The 13,724-nt window shown below is 48.9% G+C and overlaps 1 long non-coding RNA gene across 1 annotated transcript; it reads right to left on the reverse strand.

The window, feature by feature from the left end:
- Positions 1–1,456: 1,456 nt before the first annotated feature.
- LOC136389492 (uncharacterized) lies at positions 1,457–3,278 on the reverse strand. The gene is made up of 3 exons (XR_010748309.1): positions 3,240–3,278; positions 2,039–2,241; positions 1,457–1,503 (listed from the first exon to the last, which is right to left on the reverse strand). It is a non-coding gene; the product is annotated as an uncharacterized lncRNA (long non-coding RNA).
- Between the last annotated feature and the right edge of the window lie 10,446 nt (positions 3,279–13,724).

Consider the following 13,724-nt stretch of genomic DNA (forward strand, 5'->3'; position numbering starts at 1 on the left):
TTTCTATTTTCTCTCCTTTCTTTGCACTCTCCCAGCCCTTACCAAAAAGGAAGAGCATAGTGTCGCTGTGTGTGCCCATCCCCTCTGTCTGTGTCATGTGTAAATTGGAATGGAGGTTCCTTAAGAGCAAGAATAGTTCTTCATGAGCTGATGACACTCAGAAATCTGGACATGCCTATTTAAGTGCTAAATTGGTAAATTGGAATCAAGAAAATAATAAAAAGTATCCATTTATTTCTCTAACAATCATTTTTGTTGCAAAATCCAATAACAAAAACCATATTTCAGGACTGGAATGAAGAGGCAGAGAAATTGTCCCAGGCCTCTGGTGGGAGAATGCTTTCCAAGAACATCCAAAGATTTCCCCTCCAGCAGTGAGTGTGCTGGAAGGTGGCCATGCTCGTGGCCAGCAGCCCTGAGATGTAGCCTGCCTCTGCTCTGGTCAGCTCTGTGACTTCGGGCAAGTCCCTTCCCGTCTCCGGTACTCAGGTTCTTGCTCAGGAAAGTGAAGGACTGTAGTATGGACTGAGGTGCATTTCAATGGGGGTCCAAGTACCCGCGGCACAAAGGACGGAGGTTGGTAGTGACACAGAGAACAGATGGACGTGATGGAGGCCCAACCAGGGCAGTGGCGGAGAGCTGGAGAGAAGCTGAGGTACTGGAGAGAGATTGGGAGGGTTGAGTTAACAGACACTGGCACCCAGTGGGTGTGGGGTGAGGAGAGAAGAGTCTGGAGACGAGCTTTTATTTCGGCCTTGGGGACACAAGATGGTGTGGAGGACATCAATCAAGATGGCCACGGGAGGAGAAGGTATTGGATTTGGAATTTACCACTTATGCTGATTTTAAACATGCCCACAAATTAACACTATTCTCATCTGGAACATGGCTTTGCCTTAGTGACTAACTTCTGATAAATACAATGCAGCAGAAGTATTGCCGTGTGATTTTTAAGACCAGGTCATAAAACAATTCAGCTTCTTCGTGGCTCCTTCATTGTCTCTGGCCCTGGGATCCCAGCCACCATTCTGTGAGGAAGCGTGGCTCTATGGGAAGGCCACAGACAGGTGCCGCAGCTGAGGTCCCAGTGGAGAGCTGGACCATGCAAATGAGAAAGCCTTTGAGATGTCTCCAGCCCCTGCCATCACATCATCACACCACGGGCTCGAGAGACCTGGAGTGGGAACCATCTACCTGGGCTGAGTCAACAGCCAGGACCATGAAAAATAGCAGTAATACATGACTGCTGCTGTGTTATGTTGCTGTGTTTGGGCGGCTTGTTATGCAGCAGTAGATAAGCAGAATCTGCTCCACATAAAAAGGGTGCTGGGTCACTCTGGGTTTCAGCAAAACACAGGTGGTTTGTGTAAAAGAGCTAAAAGGAGAGAGTTTGCAGAAGTGGCTATTTACAGAGATGTGGGCAGGGCAGGGTTTGGAGGACCAATGAAGGGTGGTAAAGTACCTGGACAATAGCAAAAGGAGGAGCCATTCCTGTCTCTGGGCCTGAAGGGACAAAGGGGAGGGGACAGTGTGACTGGAGCCTTGTGGACATAGCACAAGTGAAAGGGAGGCCCAGGAAAAATGAGGGCCTACTAAAACCTCAACAGGGAGGAGAGTAGGAAGGAGAGGGTCCTAAGTACCCCTCCGCCTCCCCTGGTTCTCCCCGCTCCTGCCGGAGTCCCCACTGGCTGTCCCAGCTGCACTCCGGAGGGCAGGGAGGCAGGGTGCAGTTTGTGCAGACCAGGCTCCCAGACCATGGCGCAGCGTGGAGAATACATTCAGCAATCGCAAATGGAAAATGATGAGCAAAACATAAATAGAATGAAAGAGGGAGGTCTAGGCGGAAAGGCAGGACATGCAACATTTATGGACAAAGTGAGGCAGAGGTGCCTGCCTATCAGCGAGGAGGAGAAGGTGAGCTCTCGCTGCAGGAGGAGAACCTGGTGGGAAAGGTCTGCAGCCCATAAACCCATCAAAGGGAAAATGTGAAAGGGAGCAAAGGGGCCAGGAGGACCATGTTCACTCGGGAGGGTCCTACATTTGCAGACAGCTGAGCCCCTCCTGGACTGTGTGGGAACCGCCGGAAGGGGGGTGAGTAGGAAGATGGCCACAGCAGGTCCGTCTGTCTCTCGGGGTGACCGCCTGGTTGACTGGTCTTGCCACCTTCCAGATGCTCGATGCCTCAAGGTCAGGGACAAGGAGTGCTTTTTATATCTCTTGTGTTGTGTACACAGGTCCCACCTAAAGAGTGAGCAAGGAAGGCAGAGGACTCCTACCAGCGCTGGCAGAGCCAGCCTGGTGGTCATTTCCCCAGCCAGGTGGAGGGGCTGGGAAGCTGAGGCAGCCTCTGACCCCAGCACACTGGCTGGAAACATTCTCAGAGTTTGTATCTTGCTTCCAGTGAGTGTTACGGAGGACAAGACTCACCGGAGCCCCCCTGGGCAACCCCACGGTCCGGTGTGACTCTGACCTTCCCGAGTCCTCACATTTCTGGCACAAGGACGTGGACATTGGGTGGTCCTGTGGTATAGACAGTGCTGACTGCAGAGGGTGACTGTTTAAAAATCCAATATGGGATTCATGTTTGGGGGTTGTGGGATCTTCCTCTGACTCACAGTTATCATGCTCAAGTCTTCTCAGAAAGAAATAAAGGAGGACATTTTGGGCATGCGGGTTCAGATCAGAATAATTAGGACTGTGTTTGTCATTTCCATGTTAGGACATTTCTCAGCCCCAGGACCCAAACCCTGTGGGGAACAGGGCTGTCAGGAGAAATTCCACAATCGCAGAGATGTGTCTCTGCATTTTCTGGCCACAGGGTGCTACTGAGAAGTTGAAAAATGGCCAGTGTGACTGAAATACTGAATTTAAAGTTTTATTTTATTTAAAAAAAATTTATTGAGGGGACATTGGTTAATAAAATTACATAGGTTTAAGTGTACAGTTCTATAATTCATCATCTGTGCATTGTTCACCATCTGCAGTCAAGTCTCCTTCCGTCACCATTTACCCCCTCCTCCTTCCTCGCCCACCCTCTTCCGTCACCATTTACCCCTCCCCCCAGTCCTCCCCCACGCTCTTCTCCTCTGCTCATCACCATGCTGTGGTCTGTGTGTACGAGAGAGATTTTTTGCTTGATTTCTTTATCTTTTTCACTCAGACCCTTAACCCCACTCCCCTCTGAGAGCTGTCAGTCTGTTCTCTGTATCAGTCAGGCATAAAAAAGAAGGCGATCTTACTTTTTGCGACAGCATGGATGGACCAGGAGAACATTATGCCAGCGAGAGAAAGAAAAATATATGATTTCACTTAAATGTGGAATTTAATGAACAAAATAAACAAACCAACAAAGTAGAAGTTTTATTTACCTTTAATTACTTTGAATGTAAATGTACAGAGCCGCGCGTGGCCAGTGGCTCAGCCGACTGTTCAGTTTTCAGTCCTGAGTCTTTCGTGGGGGCCCAGAACGGGTGAGGAGTAGAGTCTCTGCTCTGGGGAATCTGGGGAAGGAAATCACTACACACTCTCTCTGAAAGAAAAGGACTGGGGCTAGAAGGCACCTTCAGTGGCCCCTGGTGTAGGTGCTTCCTTACAGGGGCGGGACCTGGGACCAGCAGGGCCCCTGGTGTGCTGGGGAGGATGCAGGGGGTGGGCAGGAGCAGATAAATAGGGAAGCTTTTTCTCCCCCTCCAATGTAGCAGACATGCCATTTAGGACCAGCATATAAGACAAAGCATAAAGTTGGGGAACTGGAAAGAGGAGAGAGATAAAGGAAGGCAACCAGGGGGAGCCCTTCCCAAGAAGGAGCGTGCCTCTGGGACTCAGTGGTTTAGCCCCAGGGGTACTCACACCCACCTGACCTGCCAGCTGGGAGCCAGGTTCTTCAAAGCACATGCCCACAAGGGAGAGGCACTGGAGGAAGTGTGGGGAGGAGCCAGCCTGGCCCTGGCAGAACCCTGTGGTGAGCTGGGGAAAGGAGGGGGGCACTGTCCTGAGCTTCCTGCGGGATGATCAGTCCTGCTTTGAACAGCTGCCAACCAGGGGGTTGCTGGCTAAAGCCCCAGAACCACCAGCCTCAGGTTCGGGGCTTGGAAGCAGGTCCCAGGCTTCAGCCCAGCTCTCCCCCACTAGGAGGCCCTGCAGCTGGGAAGGGGCTCTGTCGTGCACACTGTTCTAGTGCCAAGGTTCCCGTTCCTGCTGGGATTGGAAGAGATGCTTCAGGACCAGTAAACACAGATCTTTTTTTTTTCTATTCTGATGAACCACTTTTGAAATAAGAATAATGGTTGCTTGTTGATTTTGGCCTTGAAACTGAATAGCTCTGTGTCTTTGTTCTCAGCTGAAGGTCTTTTCCTATTACTCTCTTTCTTTCTTTCTTAGGCCAGTGTTCTTGCATCAGCCAAGGCAGAGGCACAGATGTTGGTGTGGGTGTGAGTCCTGCATGTTACCTACACATACGTCCAATCAGGCAGCCCGGGCCAGGGCCAGGGAGGAGCTGAGTTTTCCCACAGGCCACCAAAGAGGGGAAGGCTGGCAGGCCCCCCCCCCCACCCCAACACACACTCACACTCACTGGATAGAAGCTCCAAGGGGCCATGGAGCCTGCTGTTGCTCCCTTTTTACCTCATCCATCCATCCGTCTGTCCATCCATCTGTCGGTCCATCCATTTATCCTTTTATCCATTCATTGATCCACCCATCCACTTACCCTCCCCTCCCAATCCATCCATTTTGAGTAAAAATCCTTCAATATCTTCACTCCATGCCTTCACTTTTAGGGGTATGCTCACCAAACACACGAGAAGTTCATTTTGCACTTTATTCAACCCAACTACATTTCTTTCACCGATGAGTTTGTACTTTTAAGCTTAATACATGATCTAAACACCTTCCTCGGGAAATCAGTCTGAAGCCGTGAAGGTTAAGGAAGGGAAGGAGCGCAGCACCAGGAATGTGTGTGAGGAGTGTGACAAAACAGGAAGCATGCCCACATTTTTTTTTTTTTTTTGCACAGATTTTGGATTCCATTTGGACTTGGCTAAAAAAAAAAAAAAAAAAAAAAAAAAAAAAAAAAAAAAGGCCATTTTATGCCCTTCTACTTTGAGTAGTTTTTCTGTTGGTGACCAGAGCAGGAAGCCTCTTTAGCAGCAGACAGGGGGTGAAGAGGCGCAGGCGACAGGCAGCCCACCTTCCCCTCTCGCCGTCCGCTCCAGGGACTGTGCAGACGCGCAGCCCGAGGAGCGCGAGTGGGCAGGTGGGTGTTCTCTGCCTGGCTGGTGCTTGCCCAAATCCAGCTCTAACTGTTGCCAGGAGCCGAGACTGGCTCTCACGTTCCTCAGAAAGTTTGTCAGTTTACTCACATTCTGTTCCCCAAGCCAGGCAATGTGTTGTCTAAAATAACAAAACTCTACAAACGGCAGTTATGTCTCCAAGGAAATGCCTCACCTAAGAAATGATCTCGCTGTGCCAATTGTGGGATGATCATTTTCCACACCAAAAACACACTGAAAATGTTGGCTTTTAAGACACATTAGACGGCGGATGCAAATTCGCTTGCTCACACAGAAAGAGAGAAGAGAAACCAACATCTACTCAGAAAGGCAAGCGGGACGCTCAGCTGCTGGCGTGCGTTCTTCCCAGCACACTTGGCCACGCTGCTCAGTAAGGCTGTGTGGGCTTTTCAGAGGAGGTGGTATCTTTGGCAGTGCCTTGTGGATGACACTCCTGAAACTCACAGGGGTCAGGCATCTGCACCACGCGCCCCCAGAGTCGGCTTTGGGTGCCGATCAGGCCCTGGGATGGCAGTGTGTGGTTGTTCACAGTGCTCAACCTTCCTTACAAATCTGCAGTGACGAAGGCGCTCGCTTCCTCCTATAACGTTTTCTGCGCCTGCTTGTTTAGTTTTGCTTACAGCCTGTAGTGAGTTGCTGGAGCCAACCTGTATTCAGATTCAAAGCCAAGCTGGCCTGGCTCAGCAAGGCGTTGGAAAGTGTGAAGTCCCCGTGGCTTTGTTACTGCTTTGTCTGCCTAACTGCACCATCCCCCAAATCTCACCAAAGGCTGGTCTGGGCTCTGATGCTGTCTGACAATGAGAATTAATGTTCCTCTCATGTGATGTATAAAGAAACAAAAACAAAACCTAGTGTTCCTCCCTGTTCTGTGGAGAAGAGCAGATGCAGTTGTATAGCAGAATGTCACCCCCAGACACCAGGGAGAGCCTAGGTGACAGGAGGCTGCCCTGGCCCAGAGTCTAGGAATCAAGGCTTGCCTCAGTGAGCACCTGTTTATAACCTTAAGTTTCTCTGGATACCTGAGCACAAAACTTGCCATTAAAACTGAACAGAGGCTTCTGATTTTCAGACAAAATGGAGTAAGTGCATTACACCTTTTTTCTTCTGCTGATTACAACTCAAAACCATGACAAAATGCATCAAGCTCTAAGTACCAGAAGACCCTGAACGGAGTAGGAAGGAAGACAGATGGCTAGAGACTTTGGAATTTGAGAATAACCCAGAAGTGAGGGGTCTGTGTGTGTCTGTTAGCCCCCCTCTATCCTGTCCTGAGCACTAGAGATGCTCCCAACCTAAAAATGCCACTGATTCAGACATATACACATACAAAAAGCTGCAAGAAAGCCTGTGTTCTCTACCAAAGGACTAGGAAAAGGATGGTCCTGTAAAATCCATATTTTTAACTATATCCCCCTATGGCAAGTAAAAGATGAGGAAAAAGCTGCAACTATCTGCCTCCCCATTGGGCCCTGTGGCTGTGGAGGCTGTGGCCAGAGCCCCATGGACCATTCCTCACCTGCATTGTGGAGGCGGCACCTCCCCTCTGCCCGCCTGTCACTGTGGCGAGTCACCCTGCACTACACGAATGTCGAATGTCGGAAGTGCCTCCTCGCCCCTTCCCTTCCCACTGGCGCAGCGGCTGCAGAGACTGGGGAAGGAACCCCGCTGACCAGGACCACGCTGTACAAAGGGAAGAACAAAAGAAGCAAGACCCAGCCTTCCTGAATAGAGACTAGAAGGAGCTGAACAAAAGCCTTTATAAATCTCTGAATGAAGCGTTAGGCAACCCTCAAGTGAAATTGATCAGAATTCACACAGCAATAGGTTTGACAGCTGAACTAATACCACACAGGTTTCAGGTTGACTTCTGGGGAGGACACAGGTGGAGCCGATGAGAAAAGCATGAAAAAGGCATTGGAAATGAGGCTGACTTTCAACCCACCGCCCACACAAGCGGGCCACGATGTGTGTTCTGAACTTAGGCAGGGTGACAGCTGGCCAAGTTAGAATGTTTATATAGGTACCACGGTCTCATGACATACTACTCAGAATGTCCAAGACACCATCCAAAATACCTTTTTTCATATCAATCTAAATGAGAAAATAAAATGAGCCACACTGAGATAACAGATGTTTGAATGGTGGTAAAATATATATGACATGCAATTTACCATCTTAACCATTTTTAAGTGTAAAATTCAGTGGGATTAAGTACATTCACATTGTTGTGCAACCATCACCAACATCCATCCCTATAACTCTTCACCTTGTAAAACTGGAATTCTGTACGCTAAACAATAACTCCCCTTCCCTTCTCCCCCAGCTCCTGGCAGCCACTGTTACACTATTATATAGAGCAGGGGTCCCCAAACTTTTTACACAGAGGGCCAGTTCACTGTCCCTCAGACCGTTGGAGGGCCAGACTATAAAAAAAAAACTATGAACAAATCCCTATGCACACTGCAAATATCTTATTTTAAAGTAAAAAAAAAGGGGGGGAATAAATACAATATTTAAAATAAAGAATAAGTAAATTTAAATCAACAAACTGACCAGTATTTCAATGAGAACTATGCTTCTCTCACTGACCACCAATGAAAGAGGTGCCCCTTCCAGAAGTGAGATGGGGGCCGGATAAATGGCCTCAGGGGGCCGCATGTGGCCCGCGGGCCGTAGTTTGGGGACCCCTGATATAGAATCTGTCTTTATGATGTGACAACTCCAAGTACCTCATGTAAGGGGAATCATACAGTATTTGTTTTCTGGTGATTGTTTATTTCACATAGCATAATATCCTCAAGTTTTATCCATGTTGTGCATATTACAACATTTCCTTCTTTTTTAAGGCTGAATTATATTTTGGTTTTACATTTAATCACTATGAACATCTGCTTTGCTTTTATGTTTCACCAGTTGTAAATAATGCTGCTATGCACATGGATGTATATGAAGATCTTTTTGAAAACCTGATTTCAATTCTCTTGTGTATACACTCAGAAATGGAATTGCTGAATAATATGATAATTTTATTTTTAATTTCTTGAGGAACTGCCATACTGCTTTCCATAGTGGCTGTACCATCTCACATTCCACCACCAATGCACAAGGGTTCCGCTTTCTTCATGTACTCGCCAACACTTACTGTCCTCTGTTTTTTTGTTTGTTTGTTTTTTGTATTTTTCTGAAGCTGGAAACGGGGAGAGACAGTCAGACAGACTCCCGCATGCGCCTGACCGGGATCCACTCGGCACGCCCACCAGGGGGCGACGCTCTGCCCACCAGGGGGTGATGCTCTGCCCCTCCGGGGCGTCGCTCTGTTGCAATCAGAGCCACTCTAGCGCCTGAGGCAGAGGCCAAGGAGCCATCCCCAGCACCCGGGCCATCTTTGCTCCAATGGAGCCTCGGCTGCGGGAGGGGAAGAGAGAGACAGAGAGGAAGGAGAGGGGGAGGGGTGGAGAAGCAGATGGGTGCTTCTCCTGTGTGCCCTGGCCAGGAATCGAACTCGGGACTTCTGCACACCAGGCTGACGCTCTACCACTGAGCCAACCGGCCAGGGCTTGTTTTGTTTTTGATACTAGGCACTCCAATGGTTGTGAGGTGGTGTCTCATTGTAGTTTCGATTTGCATTTTCCAAAGGATTAGGGGTGTTGAGCATTTTTTCATATGTTTATTGACCATTCATACATCTTCTTTGGAGAAATATTTATTCAAAACCTCTGCCCATTTTTTAAATTAGGTTTTTATTTTGTTATTGTTGGTGTTTTTAGTTTTCTGTATATTCTGGATATTAATCCCTTATCAGATATGCGATTTGCAAAATTTCCTACAATTTTGAAGGTGACCTTTTTTTACTCTGATAATAGTATCCTGTGATGCAAAATATTTTTACATTTTCAAGAAGTCTGATTTGTCTATTTTTTTCTTTTTTTACTTGGTGTCATATTCAAGAAACTGTTGCCCAATTTAATTTTATAAAGCTTTTGTTTGATGTTTTCTTTTAAGAATTTTATTGCTTTATGTCTTACATTTAGGTCCTTGATCCATTTTGAGCTAATTTTTGTATAGGGTGTTAGGTAAGGATCCAACTTCATTCTTTTGCATGTGAATATCCAAGTTTTCTCAGCACCCTTTGTTAAAAAGACTGTGTTTTTTTCCCATTGAATAGTCTTAGCACCCTTGTCAAAAGTTTGTTTCTGTTTCCAAAGAACCAACTTTTGGTTTCATTGATTTTTTTGTTGTTTTTCTAACCTCTATTTTGTTTACTCTGCTTTCATCTTTGTTATTTCCTTTCTTTTTCTAGCTTTGGGTTTCATCCCCCCCACCCCCTAATTTCTTAAGGTCTAAAGCTAGGTGGTTGGTTAGAGATTATTTTTATTTTTTAAATTTAATGTTTTTAAAAATTAAATTTATTGGGACAACATTGGTTAATAACATTATATAATTCTCAGGTGTACAACATTATAATTCAACATCTGTATATTGCCTGCTCACTACTCGAAGTCTAACCCCTCCTTCTTTCTTCTGCCTCCTGCCTGGAATCCAGATGTGATAGTTGGTGTTGTAGCATCAGTCTCTGCTCACAAGGTGACCTTCAGGAGGAAAGCCAGAAGCTAAAGAGATCAAGCTAAACATTTGAAGAAGCCTTAGTTCTTGATACTCATTATGATGTCAGCCTGGAACTGCCACCTGTGAACTTTTATGTGAGAGAAAAATTGAACTTCTGTCTTCTCTTTGCTCTCACTAGCAGTTAAATACAATTCCTAAAAGAGACACTCCTGGCAAGCCCTGGCCTGTCAGCCTTGGAACCTATTACAAAAGACGATGAGGTAACTGTGGTATGAACATATGCTATTTCAAGGGAACATGTGCTTGAAGAACAAGGTTAGAAAGAGAAGAGTGTGGAGACAGGGAAGAGGGCAGACTCTGCTGTGGGAACAGCGAGGGGGAGAGGGCTGACTGAATGTGCACGAAGTTTGAGCCATACCTTTGGCATCAGCTGGGAGGAGGTCACCTTTTTCTCCCCCTCAGTGCTTCCAGAGTCACTCCTTCTGCCCAGTAGTCCCTGGGCATTGAGTTGTGGCTGCCCTCAGCCCCTGCCCATAGGGGAGCTGTCACTGGCCAAAGTGAAATGAAACCGGTGTGAAGGGTCACTTCCTGAGGGACATGCTGTGAGAATGCATCAAGCTGCGGTCAGATTTTGGCCTGATGTTCAGGGCTGCGTACATCAGCAGGGCTCTGATTCTACACAACATAATCCATAGTTTCAGTGCTATAGAAGTGTTTACTTGAAAACTATGTACTCGTATTGAGCAATGTCACCCCATTAAATTTAATTTCTAAAAAAAAAAAACAAAAAAGCCAAGGGTTGTGCAAGAAGGCGAGAATCGAGTGTGCATGCACGGGGCATTTACGTACGCAGTGCAGAGTGCGAGGCTCTGCACAGCTCACAGGCAGAAAGAGGACTTACCGGATGCCCTTGGTTCGTGAATGGGTTGCAAAGTCTGTGTCCAGGTCTTTGTGCGAGGAGACAATGAGAAAGAAGCAGTCCTGGTGTCTCCCGGATGTCACTGTGGCTCTGATGGCTGATGTTTCTGTAGAACAAGTCCTCTTCCTTGCCAGGCTTGTCGGCGCCTTTGCGCGCAGGCTCCTCCCCTCTGTTGTGATGGGGCCACTGTGGTGGATGTGTGCTTGGCCGCAAGGAGCTCTGTGGCTTCCTTCTGCAGTGAAAATTGTTGCTTTCTTTTGTTTCTATGAGAGCATTAATGACGTCTCTTAACTTTCACTCTCTACCCTCCTCCCGCAGGTGGACTCAGTCTTACAGTTTAGTCTCGGGGTCCTCGGCCTCCATGCTGTCAGGGGGACGTGCACTGCTGAAGCGACCTGGCCCTGTCTTGCTGGGAGTCATACAACTGGGAGGCGCAATCATGTTCTTCTCTCGGCTCAAGATAGGAATTTAAATTAAACCTCATTTAGCCGGGCGCTTCCTTTTGATTTATCGGCAGATGCCTCTTGCTGTTTGAGCCTTGTTAAATTGCTGGCAGACACTTCACTGGCCAGCTGTTCCTATTAAGCCGAAAGAGCGCTGCGGAGCAGGGTCAATCCCTTTGCACTTTGGATGGATCTTATATGTCATCCCTGTGGAGCGGCCACAGGGAGGGCATTATCTCCTGGGCCCTGGGAGCTGGCTGGTTAATGGCAGTGAGGGATTCTTCTGCTTGTGCGTGGGAACGGGAGGGTGCCCCAGTCAGGGACCCTTTGCTCTGTTCTGCACACACGGGTTCTGTCACGCTACTAGACTCTGAGAGAAGGCAAAGGCCTGATGCCTAGCTCTGCGCTAACATCACGTAGGAACCTGCTCTGTGAGTGACGAGCCCAGCACGTGGGTAACTTCTGCCCACTTACCAGCCAAAGGTGTGGTTTTGCGCCCAGACCCGGGTGCAGCTCATTGTATGGAACCCAGGTGTTCCCCAGAGGAAGGGGGGGGGGGACAAGCACTTTCATCAACTGTCTCACAGTCATTCAGTTGACATGTAACTTAGCGTCTCCTTTGTGAGAAGCCCAGGCCTGTCCGCTTGTATGTGCTGCATCTTTGTGTGAATAAGAAAGCAGCCCTGTCTTCCTGGTGAACACAGCTTTGTGCTCAGGCCAAGGCCTGGTCAGGTGGGCTGCATTTCGGCTCCGCTTGCAGATAGGCCGTGCCCCTGGGGGGCACCTTTGAGGGGGGGCGGCACAGCTGCCCCAGGCCCCCAGCCAGTCACTACCAGCACTGAGGGAGCTTGACTGACTGGCTGCTTAGCTTTTTTGCTCCACAGTGTGCCCCCCCCCCGTGTGCCCTTGTGCCCTCCTATCCATACACTTCCCCGTTCTCGCTTCCCCAGCAGGAGCCCCACCAGGCCGTGAGCACCCCTCTCCATGGGGACTGAGCACAGGTCGGAGTGGTCCTTGGATGCCTCGAGTGAGGCCATCTAAAGCTCAGCTCAGGGCCTGGCTCCTGGATCAGGGCTGTGTGGCTCCCGTGTGCCAGACCCAGGGACCAGGGAAGACCTGCTTCCAAATGCTTGGTGGTAAGGATGGTGGTGGTACTGACACGTGGACCCGAGTGGGACCCACGAAGTCACGACTTCCATCACGGTCCTTACCTGAGACTCTATTGCCAGGCAGCAGAGGCATTGCTTTGGACTTAGAAGTTCCAGCAAAATGTATGAGAGGCAAGATCTTCAGAATGTTCCCTTGAGTGCAGCCCAGGACTACATACTTTCCCTGCAGTTGCGGACCTGCAAACCAGGGCCAGCTCTGGTAGAGATGACTTGGGGGCTTTAATATGTCCTGGGAGTCAGGCCATGTCCTGGCTCAAGTCTGTCTCAGAGAAAAACACCACAAAGCTTCCTTAAGGCTACTATCAGAGTGTCCGAGTATCTGCTCCAGTGTCCCGTCTACTCACAACAGAGAGATAAGCATTTAAAATAGATCTCCCTGGCCGGTTGGCTCAGCGGTAGAGCGTCGGCCTGGCGTGCGGGGGACCCGGGTTCGATTCCCGGCCAGGGCACATAGGAGAAGCGCCCATTTGCTTTTCCACCCCCCCTTCCTCTCTGTCTCTCTCTTCCCCTCCCACAGCCAAGGCTCCATTGGAGCAAAGATGGCCCAGGCGCTGGGGATGGCTCCTTGGCCTCTTCCCCAGGCACTAGAGTGGCTCTGGTCGTGGCAGAGCGACGCCCCGGAGGGGCAGAGCATCGCCCCCTGGGGGAGGGGGGCCAGGTGGATCCCGGTCGGGTGCATGCTAGAGTCTGTCGGTCTCTCCCCGTTTCCAGCTTCAGAAAAAAAAAAAAAAAAAATTAAAAAAAAAAATAAATAAAATAGATCTTGGGCCAGAGGGGCTCTTGATGTAACCTGTCAAAGGACAACATCATCTTCTCTGATCTCATCATGGTCACACCCTTGAGGAGGGTGTTGTGCTCTGAAAATCCCAGGTTCTGGATCTCATTCTCATGATTCAACCTGGGTCACTGTGGCCCAGCATCCTCTCCTGCACATTCGTCGGCCCACGCTGCCTTCCTGAGGTGCCACAGGGAAGTCCACGCAGCCACCCAGGGGCGTGGAACCAGGAGGGTCCTTGGGTTGCTCACAGAGCGCTATCTGATGCTGCACAGTGTTTCACTAACCTTTCTGGTTCCTCTGACAGGCAGCCCTGATATTTTCTAAGAAAAACAGTTTCCTTTTTATGCCTCACAGTGGGATCTACTCATTTCTCTGATGCAGGCCTTATTTTCATCTTGGTGAGGGTTTTACTTGTTTTATTTTTGGTTTCTACTTTGTGACCCATGAGCTCCCTGAAGATGTCCAGTGTGTTTGCCTGCTGCCCTGCAGGCGTTCACTGGGCAGCTCTGCACCCCCTGGCACGGCCCACACCTGCCCGGACTTTGCTGGAGCTACACA

This window comes from Saccopteryx leptura, chromosome 1 (genome assembly GCF_036850995.1).
Source record: "Saccopteryx leptura isolate mSacLep1 chromosome 1, mSacLep1_pri_phased_curated, whole genome shotgun sequence".
Lineage (NCBI taxonomy): Eukaryota > Metazoa > Chordata > Mammalia > Chiroptera > Emballonuridae > Saccopteryx > Saccopteryx leptura.